Here is a 9,261-nt window from a genome sequence, read left to right as displayed (position 1 = left end):
AGAGAAGCTCAAGAAGTTGAAATGTAATTTATCTTTGATCTCGAGTTTAGGTATACCGTACTATCAAGAGGGATGCATCACAATGGTCTTTGGTTTAGTCTCAGTGCCCAAATAACCCATGTGAGTTGAGAGAGACACAAAAGCCTCACGTACACATTTTAACATTGCTGTCTTCCAAATTTGGAATCCGGAAGTTCCGGATTTGGCACACGTGGCACTAATGGCTTAGTTGGTTTGAAACCCAGAGGTTCTGGGTTGTAGAATCCGGAAGTTCCGGATTCTAACTGTCACATAACGGCTAGTTTTGTTGGGAACGGCTATCTATACCCCTTAGCCCCCTCCTTGGTGGGCTGCTGTTCCAGGCTTTATTCTGTTCATTGCTGGTCGTCCCAAGAAGCTTGATAGCCATAGTTGAGCTCTCCCCAACCTCTCTTTGTGAGATTGTGTGATTAGTGTATATTCTTGAGTTGGGTTGAGAGAGTGAATGATTGAGAGCACTAGAGAGCACAACAAACTTTGAGCATTTGAGCTTAGTCGAGATTTGTGTGATTCGCATTTATTACTCTTGGAGGTGAAGCCTCCTAGATGGCTAGGAGTCACCGACTAGCTTCCAAGAATTGTGGTGAGCAGCGGCAAATTTGTTGCAGCACCGATCTTGTGCCACGAGGGTGCATGGTCATATAGTGGAATGAGGAGATATCTTGACCTTGGGGTCAATATAAACTTCCTCAACGGAGACTAGGATTCACACATGGGTGCTCGGGGTGAATATGAACTTCGGTAAAACAAATCTTTGTGTTCATTGCATTTACATTTGTTTTGTGGATTTGAGGAGCTCTCCACTAAACACTTGTGTCTTGGAGAGTTTGTTGTTTTGTGTGTGCAGGATCTGTGTGAACCTGCTCGAGGAACTTCACCGAGCAGACTCTACATTTGGGGTTTGAACTTGTATCCATTCACTCGCACTAGATTTATTGTGTTCACTCTGCTCTGAGTGAACCCAGAATAGTGCTGGAAGAGTCAAAGACTCATCAAAATTGTCGAGCATCTTTTTATCACCTCAGAACGAGCCATTGGATCCGAGGAGAATCTGGTTGGATCTTTTGTGCCTTCATATCTGAAGGCAGGATATTTCCAATGTTGCAAAGGTTGTACTCGACGACTAACAAAAGAAAATACTTCATGATCTCCAATAATTCCTTTCTTCTTCAACATTGCGAGAGCATCAAGGAGGCATGTTACTTGACCGCCACCAAGTCCAGTACTCGTCCAATTTGCTTGGACCTGGGGGCGCCTGGAGTTCTCTCAAGAAGTGGAGATTCAAAGTTTCCGACATGAAACCAAAAACTTTTCCACTCGACTCCTTTACTACATATTTGGATGACTTGTAGGGTGCACGTGCGGCACACGTGTTTAAAGAACAATCTTGCAAAAAAATAATCACCCTAAATTTTAGTTGTAACAAGCATTTTTAAGAAACTATATGGTGCAAACAAGTAGCAAGGTCTCAATTGTGGTGAAAATAGACAAAATTTCTAAAATATGAAAAAAGTATATATATAATTATGAAAGTAGATAAACTAATGTGTCCGCTTCGGAGGTGGTGTGGCCTGTGTGCCCCTCCTAGTGCGCACAGTATGCACTGGCTCCTTTCCCCTCCATCCACCTGCCACCCCACAAACTCCCTAGCCTGAGCAGCGATGCGCCGATGCCCGCGAGGCAGGGCCAAAATTTTTCAATGGTATTTTACTGAAGTCGCATCCTTTCAATACTATGAAACCAATTTTCTCAATTTCAAAAGAGCCCTAAAACACAACTCTTATAAGCTGATCACGCTCATCTTGGGTCCGCAAGGTGCATACCTATGCGACTACGTGCTACCATTTTCGATCCAACTAATTCAGGCCAACACTTTCGGCCAAACTATTTCCGCAGGCGCACTCTTTTCCTATCGTGGCACGCACGTGTTCAAAGAAAAAAAATTGTAAAAAAAATACTCACAATAAATTTTAGCTCAATAAGCATTAAAAAACTATATATTTAAAATGATACTCAAAATATAAAAATGTATAACAAAAGCATTTGTAACACCGTAGATGATATATAACACTATAACGGTACATTCAACATTTCAGCTTCACTTGTATGTGGTCAAATTAGAATCTGAACAGAAAAGAAAATCTGAATTATGAACCTCTCAACACTTTTATGCTGTTCATCAAGCTTCCAACTCTTGTTCCACCAAAAATATATAGCTTGTGAGTAGAAATGTTCATCCTTTACATTCGTATTCAGTCGTTAATGCTTAGAGATGATCCAAACAAAAAAATAACAAGCTAACAAAAAAGCATTATATGTGGTGAGTTGAATATTTTGCAGCCGATAGCTGAAACTATAAGAAGCTAAATTGAATGACTCCATCCACATGGTTCTCAATTGTATATACCACATCTCAATCAAACAAACATTCAGTGCTGCAAGTGTCTTTGCTTCTGGTCAATAGAATAATGAGAAATGGCTAATTACTCAGTACCATTACTCAGTAAGTTAACTTGACAAGATTTAAAATAATAAGACACCTTCTCTAGGAGGTCTCAGGCTAAAAGGTATTGTCATTGCTCTAAATGACAATAGCAGAGTAGTAAAACTTAGTGTTATCACAAATGCATATATGCACAGAAGTGTACCTGACCAGGGCAATGATGTCCTCCATCATGGCATCAAGGAGTGCCACCGCCACCTTTCATTATGAGGACCATAGCTACCATCACCGGCAAATGCCTCTCTCTCCTTAATGACATCTACAACTTCGGACACAAAGCTCGCTGTTCCAATGTGTTACAACATTTGAAGCTACTGGAACTCAATAGCAATCACACTTTTATATGTTCTTAAGGCAACAGAATGGATCAAATCAGATAAAAGGCAAAGTGATGTTACTACCAAACTTTTCCAAGACCATAGCTATATTTTGGTAGAGAAAAAAATAGTAGACAAAGTCACTCAACTCTTCTATATTATGTTCAGTTAAAACAATAAAATAATCCTGAACTGTTCTAATCCTTGGTGCTGTTCTCATTGACTAAATCCCTCTAAACCTGAACTGTTCAGATTGCTCACTGAAAAAATATATTCATGTCAGAAACATTAGAAACTACAATAAGCCAGCAAACATGTCTTCCCCTCCTCTCTCATCTCTCTCTCTCCCTTTCCCTATTTTGAGCCTATGTAAATAATCCCAATGAAATAATTGCCTCTTTTTTGAGTCACCATCACACCACTCTGAAATGGATTCAGTGTTGTACCAAATTCCAAAAGCTCTGATCAGATAAAATACACCCTCACACGTTTCCAAATTTATTGATTGTGAATAAGCTAGGAAAAAAATGGGAAGAAGAAAAGGCATATATTGGCTCAGTTCAGAACTTGCATAAGCTCTCAGTCCATAAATAATAGGAAAGAAGAAAAAGAAAAGTCACATATTAGCTTTTGCTGTGAATGAAGCAGGATAGGCTCGGCATCAACAACACCTCAAACTCTTTGATGAGCTGCTAGCCATATGTAACAAACTTGATTAAATCTACCCAAAGCATGTAGGCCCACTCTTGACTACGAAAAACAGAATGTGTACAGTCATGATCATAACATAATGAACTACTTGCTATTCTCTTAACAATAAAGCATCAGATCATTCCCCAAATGAACAAATTAGTCACATTATTTTGAAGCTTCAAATATAATATCAATTAATTTCATCGATTGCCCACCATGCATGAATTAATTAAAGTGTACCTGATAAGAAGAGGGGTGATGTTAATTAGCTTGCACAATAGTATTTGCAGAGCTTCCTTTTATCGCCATTGAGGTTCCTTTGATCACTGCTAAGGTTGTCTTGGCATTCCTTGTGACATACAACCTACACAACCTAGGAGGCTAGGATGCAGTTTGTAGTTGGAAAATTTTGATATCATAGAAAAGGAATGTGGCAAACAAGCAAAGTGCCTATACTCTATATCACACTGCAGGAAGCCAGGAACAAGTTTTATTATTTCTATTATGTTGGCTTTTTATTTGTGCGAAGGACCAAACATAATCCGATTATTGAAGAAGCTTACATCTGTCCTTGAACAAAGGCCAGAAGAAATAAGTAACAATTCAAAAATGAAAAGGAGGGTTACAAAAGTTGGAGACCGAAAAGAGGTGAGGAAATTCAGCCTAATCAACAATACTGCTTAATTTGCATGCCACAGATAATGATACCACAAAAGCAATAACATGGACCTACATGTATTACTAAAAACAAAATTAAAGGCTTATAGGTTCAAGAACAGAAGTACATCTCACCCTGCTTAATATCAGTGCAACCATGTGGATATTATATGCATGTTAACAATGCATTGTATCTCAAATAACATGATGAAACTCTGCTTCTGGTAACTCCAATTAGAAGGGAAACATATGCACATGCAGCACCAAAATAGATTAGTGGCAACAGGGACCTATGATAAATATTGAACCATTAATTAAAATGGACATGTGAGAATGATACGGGACTCTGACATGAGCAAACCATCAAATATAAAGTATTACACAGAAAATATATAAATTGAGAAATGATATTAAAAAAAGGGATCTTGAACCAACATTTCTCGCATACACTCATACCTTGCCAGTGATATTGCCCAAAGGAGCGGTCCTCCCATAAAAGATATCTGGCGTCTGTTCTAACATTCTTTTAAGCATTCCAAAATAGGGTGAGTTGGGGCCACTTATAACACCACACCGCTGATGAACAGAAGGCAACCAACAAGAAAACAACTCTTACCTTGTGCAAGAGAAGAGCTAAAATCTATATCGTTTTAAATTTTTTTTAAAAAATAAAAAAACAGTGATCCATCCATTTTTGCAAGTATAGTATTTCATAATAAAATCACAGGAATTGGTCAGTATCTGAACATATCTTTGATGAAACGAGCACAAATGTAATATAGTTTTTAATAACCAAGTGGAGTTTTAAAAAAATAAACCACAGAGGTGAGTAGAAAAGAAGGCACTAATCGATAGGCTACCTGGCATGTAAGTTCTGATAGTAGTTGTCAGTCATCAACGAGCGAGGCCTCATGCACAGACAAGAGGGGGTGTGCATGCCATGCCCTGTCAGATTGTGTGTGTGATTCTTTTCTTTTGTACAGTTACTTTTTAGCTGAACCTTTAAGCTAATTATTTTCATAACTAAAGGAGTCTCACCCACTTAACTCCTAGCCGACTTGGTTGATGGTGCAAAATTAGATCTGAGACGTGACTGGGCTAAAAGAATTTCTTATAAGCACCAGGTAAGTGCCACTAAAGGTGAGGATCGGATAGCAAAGGTCGTATGGGAAAGAAATACCATAAATGGCAATTTTGATAGGCAATGGTAGCATCAGCCATTGCAATACCCCCCTTCTACCTAGGCAGTGGATCACCAATCACCTGGTAGTGGTGTTCCTTGAATGAGCAGTGGGCAATATTTAGTATGTCTGCAAGACCAAAAAAAAAGGATACACTAGAATTAAAAATAGGGGCAGGTTAGCAAGACAATGCTACATGAGAAAAATACAGATACTTGAAAACACACTTTCGATCCAGAGATTTAGTTCATGGTTTGAAACATTAGTGTGCAATCATTGAATGCAAGTAGCCAATTACACCAAAACAGCCAGACAAATCCCAATTTGTTCTACATTTTTTAACAATTTGTGCATGTAAATTCATGAGGTAGATCCCAACGGACAGAGGAACAAGGCATTCATCCATCGCAACAATTATTTTCTCCTGTAGATACTTATCTTAAAACTATTATGTAGAAGAAATTGCAGATACAAGATCATTACCCAATCTTCAAGAAAACGCTAGGCGCTAGGCAGGCGCTAGCCTACTGACTAGCGCCTAGGAAGATTAAACGTAGATTAAACGTGATTAATCGTTTGTATGTTTTTTATTTTTTTATTTTTGTGCTGCTGAGAGCAAAGATTAGTAGTAACTAGTAAGTACTAAGTAATAATCTATGTTACCCGGACACGCCTGGAAGCCCACGTATCGTGTATCTGCCCGTTTTTGGGACACAGCCCAGCCCACGAAGTAGTTCAGCCTCCTATCCAGCCCTTGACCTAGCCCCTCACAGGCCACACGGTTACGCACAGGCGCACATCACTCTCACCCTCAACGGATGCACGCAGGCGCCGCCCGACCAAGCGCCCGCACGAGCGTCGCCGCCCACCGGCAAGGAGCGCCAGCTGCAATCTCCGGTGAGTTTCCCCTTTCCCGTTCTCGTTGTCCTCTCTGATTTCCTCCTCCCCGAAGCAACCCGCCCGTTCCGGCCGTTGCTTCCCCGCAGCTCCCGCCACCGCAGAAGCAGCAGCTGAGTTGACTCCACCAGCCACCTCCTCTCCTCCTGCTCCGGCGCCGCCGTTCTTGTTTTGGCGCGCAGTCCGCCCGCAGCCCGCACTTTTTCCCCGCGCGAGTGCGCGTTCTCCCGCTCGCACTTTCTGCGCGCGCGCGGCCGCCGCCCGCCCGCCCAGCGACGCTTAGCGTCGTTTTTTTCACGCGTACACGCCGCCTAGCGCGTAGACGCAGCGTCTAGGCGCGCCCAGCGCTTAATTGAGCGCATAGGCCCTAAACGAGACGTTAGGCTTCCATTTAGCGTTTAATCTCGATTAAATGACGTTTAATAACGTTTTTTTGAACCTTGTCATTACCAACAAAAGACATCAATGCAGTGAAGTTTTCAGCAATTATGCATGCGGATAACAAGGGCTAACCAATTTAGCGAATCCAATCTCGTGTTGATCACTCTCCATGATTTTGCATTCAGATCAAAGGGCCTAATAAACCATAGAAGCATGAAAAGGACGAACCAATGCACCTGGGAAGAAAAACAGCAGCGACGTCTCCTCCACCACAGCGCGGCCGCACTCACAGGGCGAATCATTGTTGGATCTCCATCATGGATGTATGGTGGCTGCTGCTTTGTCAGGCTCCTCCACATGGATGTATGTGTGCTCCTTTGCCGAGGTAGGCACAGATAGCTCGACCTCCTAGATGCGCAGCTTGCGCCGGCGGCGTGTATGGCTGGCCACCGGCCGGATGGGTGCGACAGCGTGGGGAGCGCCGCGGGCGGAGGGCGCGAATTGGGCACCAGGCCGGATTGGTGCGACGGCATTTCACCTGTTAGGTATTGCAGTTTTCACCAGAGATAATCTCGTACCGTTGCATCTGGCACCTGGAGCAGAGAGGGGGCATGTTCTTGACGGTGGTTTGGACGGTCGAGGAGGAGGCGGACAGGCCACGAGCCGATGAAGCCGCTGCCTCCCCTCACGCAGACGAGGCCACGGCGAGCCGCGCCGCCGCCGTCCCCGGCTGACGCCATCTCGGCGCGATGCACGCATCCTTGTGGACGATGCGCCGCCGCAGCCTGGCAGCCGCACGCCGCGCCCTCGCCCGCTCCGCCTCGCTGCGCCCGCCTCCGCGCCACCGCGGATCGCCCCGCCCGCGGCGCCCGCTCCGCCTCCGCGCAGCCGCGCCCTCGCCCGCTCCGCCTCGCCGCCCCCGCCTCCGCGCCACCGCGGCCGCGGCCGCTCCACCCGCCGGCCGCCACGCGCTCCCACTACCCGCGCGGATCCGGCGTGGTGGCCGCTCCACGCAGGGGACCGAGCAGGGGAGGGAGGAGGGGTGCGCGGTGGGGGATGGGGAGCGAGGAGGGCCGGCGCAGCGAGACGGACTCAGTGACATAGGGTTGGTACGTCACAATGTGACATTTTCTGGATCTCAGCCCTCCAAAACGAATCCAAAGGCTCCTTTTTATTGGATCCACACGCAGGCGAAGCCTAACAGACGGGAGACGGAGCCGTCCGCGCTCGTTGTCGCCGCCCCCAATCCCACGCGCTCAGACTCGTCGATTCGGTCGCCTGCGCTCGCATCCCCCGGACGCTGCCGCGAGCCAGTGGGATGCCGTCGCGAGTGGGGTGGCCGCCGAGACGCACGGGGTCCGCTGCGGGAGGCTGCTGTCGCGCCTGAGCGTGGCAAACTGTGCCGCCGCCATGGGAAGCCATGCTGCCGCGGGAAGGGGCGCCACGAGGAGGGACGTCCGCGCTGTCCAGCCGGTTGCGTCGCGGGGAGCATCTCTGGCGAGGTGTGTGCGGGCGAGCTGCTCGCCGTCATGGGCGCCAGCGGCTCCGGCCAGTCCACGCTGATGGACGCTTGGCGACGTTCGGTAGCCACCATGATGCGCCAGAAGAGGACGACGCCGAGCTCGGAGACGTCGCACGCATAAAAGCGTAGCGGGCGGTGGCGCGGAGCACGTCGAGCGCGTCGCTCCAGCGGCAGAGGAGGCAGGAGGCGAGGAACGCGTAGAGCTTGGCGCCGAGGTTGCCGCGGTCGGCGGCCTCCGTCATGCCGAGGCGCGCCACGGCGCAGCGGAGGGGCACGACATTGTGCGCGCCGACCGTGACGGCGATGCCGTAGCAGAACTTGGCGCATGCCTCGAACGCCTCAGCGCCGCCGAGGAAGCCCGGCATCTCGACGGCATCGGACTCCGCACAGAGAGCCTGCAGCAGCAGGCACTGGGGGAGCAGAGAGAACACTGCCGAGTTCGAGAACGCACATGGCGAAACGGAGAAGAGAACAGAACAACACTAAGAAACCGAGATAATTTCATAAATCATCAGTCAGATGTGTTTCAAAATTCATGCTGCTAAATCAACCAATTGAACTCGTGCAGTGGAGGGGATAAGGTAGCTAAAAAAAACAGAATCTGCATCTACCTTGTGGAGACGAAGCAAGCAATGATCCACCAGGATTTCCATGTCAGTGGCCACCTCCGTGTAGACAGACCTGGAAGCTGCCATAAGTCCACCACGAGTCCACTGCATGGGAGCTGAACATGATCGCTGGCGGCTGGGCTATATCGCGTCATACGGATGGATGGAGAGAGAGAGGCTGGCACCCATGGTGGCTAGCAGCTCGCCCGTGCACGCCTCCCCGGAGATGCTCCCCACAACGCAGCCGGCTGGCGGCACGGAAGTCCCCCCTCGTGGCGCCCCTTCCTGCGGCGGCATGGCCTTCCCACGGCGGCAGCCCAGTCTGCCGGCAGCCAGGCGTGACAGCACCCTCCTGCGGCGGGCCCGACGCATCCCAGCTGCCACCCCCCGCGGCAGCATCCAGCTCACTCGCGGTGGTGTCCGGGGGACGCGAGCGCGGGCGACCGAATCGGCAAGTCTGAGC

At 47.5% G+C, this 9,261-nt stretch overlaps 1 long non-coding RNA gene across 1 annotated transcript; it reads right to left on the bottom strand.

The window, feature by feature from the left end:
• Positions 1–2,104: 2,104 nt before the first annotated feature.
• On the bottom strand, positions 2,105–7,543 carry LOC120681799. The gene is made up of 2 exons (XR_005678097.1): positions 6,905–7,543; positions 2,105–5,519 (listed from the first exon to the last, which is right to left on the bottom strand). It is a non-coding gene; the product is annotated as an uncharacterized LOC120681799 (long non-coding RNA).
• Between the last annotated feature and the right edge of the window lie 1,718 nt (positions 7,544–9,261).

This window comes from Panicum virgatum, chromosome 7N (genome assembly GCF_016808335.1).
Source record: "Panicum virgatum strain AP13 chromosome 7N, P.virgatum_v5, whole genome shotgun sequence".
Taxonomy (NCBI): domain Eukaryota; kingdom Viridiplantae; phylum Streptophyta; class Magnoliopsida; order Poales; family Poaceae; genus Panicum; species Panicum virgatum.
The sequence above is the reverse complement of the archived record's forward strand: the minus strand, read 5'-3'. Positions and strand labels throughout refer to the sequence as shown.